The sequence below is a fragment of the Cherax quadricarinatus genome, chromosome 22, assembly GCF_038502225.1.
Source record: "Cherax quadricarinatus isolate ZL_2023a chromosome 22, ASM3850222v1, whole genome shotgun sequence".
Classification (NCBI taxonomy): Eukaryota; Metazoa; Arthropoda; class Malacostraca; order Decapoda; family Parastacidae; genus Cherax; species Cherax quadricarinatus.
Genome location: NC_091313.1, coordinates 31,625,939 through 31,626,140, shown reverse-complemented (window position 1 = coordinate 31,626,140; position 202 = coordinate 31,625,939).

Below are 202 nucleotides of genomic sequence, written 5' to 3'. Positions count from 1 at the left end.
AAGTATTTATTCGAGATTTATCCTTCGTAAATTCTAAGTTCCGTGTTTAAAGTTTCATTATTTTCAACTCGGGTGCGACAGCGTCTAACAAAATTGGGCAATTTGTGCATGTCACAAGGAAGTAATCCCACGCATATTGAGGGTGTGACGACTTGTGGTTGCCCATGTCACATCACCTGTACATCCTCTCACCTGCATAGAG